The sequence below is a fragment of the Siphateles boraxobius genome, unplaced genomic scaffold, assembly GCF_051911475.1.
Source record: "Siphateles boraxobius isolate OS27281-9 unplaced genomic scaffold, OSU_SipBor_1 305, whole genome shotgun sequence".
Taxonomy (NCBI): Eukaryota; Metazoa; Chordata; class Actinopteri; order Cypriniformes; family Leuciscidae; genus Siphateles; species Siphateles boraxobius.
Window position 1 is genome coordinate 64,329 of NW_027508926.1, and position 672 is coordinate 65,000.

A 672-nucleotide genomic window follows, 5' to 3' on the forward strand; every position below is an offset into this window, starting at 1 on the left:
CTCTCTTTAATTACCTTTGTGCATTCTTGTGTCCACCACGGAACAATTTTCTTTCTAATACTGCCTCCTCTTTTTGGTATCGACTCTTTTGCTGCACCTAAAATAATACTACTTATTTTTTCATTAAGATCTTCAACTCCCTGATTTATACAAACCTCCTTTAATTTTTCTTTGGACAATATTCTAAAATTGTTCCAATCTGCTTCCTCAAATTTCCACCTACTTACTCTTTCTTTCTTTTGCATATCCCTTTCTATTCCAATTTCTATATATATAGGATAATGATCACTCCCTATAGTACTTTCCTTTTTCACTTCCCAACTACTTATCCCTCCCAAAGACTGGGACACCAACGTAAGATCTATTGCAGTCTCTATACCCTTACTTAAATTTATTCTTGTACCAGACCCATCATTTAGACATACTAATTCCTTTTCATCCAATATTTCTTCTAAAATTTCTCCATTCAAATCTTCTTTTTCACCCCACACCTTACTATGTGCATTAAAATCCCCGCACCAAATAATTTTTCCTCTCCACTCCTCCAGTATTGACTCTAGTTGCACTCTCTCTAGTTTCTTACATGGGTTATAAAAGTTAATCACTTTGATACTTTCTTTCTTATTCCATATTTCAACAACTATTACCTCTAATTCTTGTATTGTTTTTAAC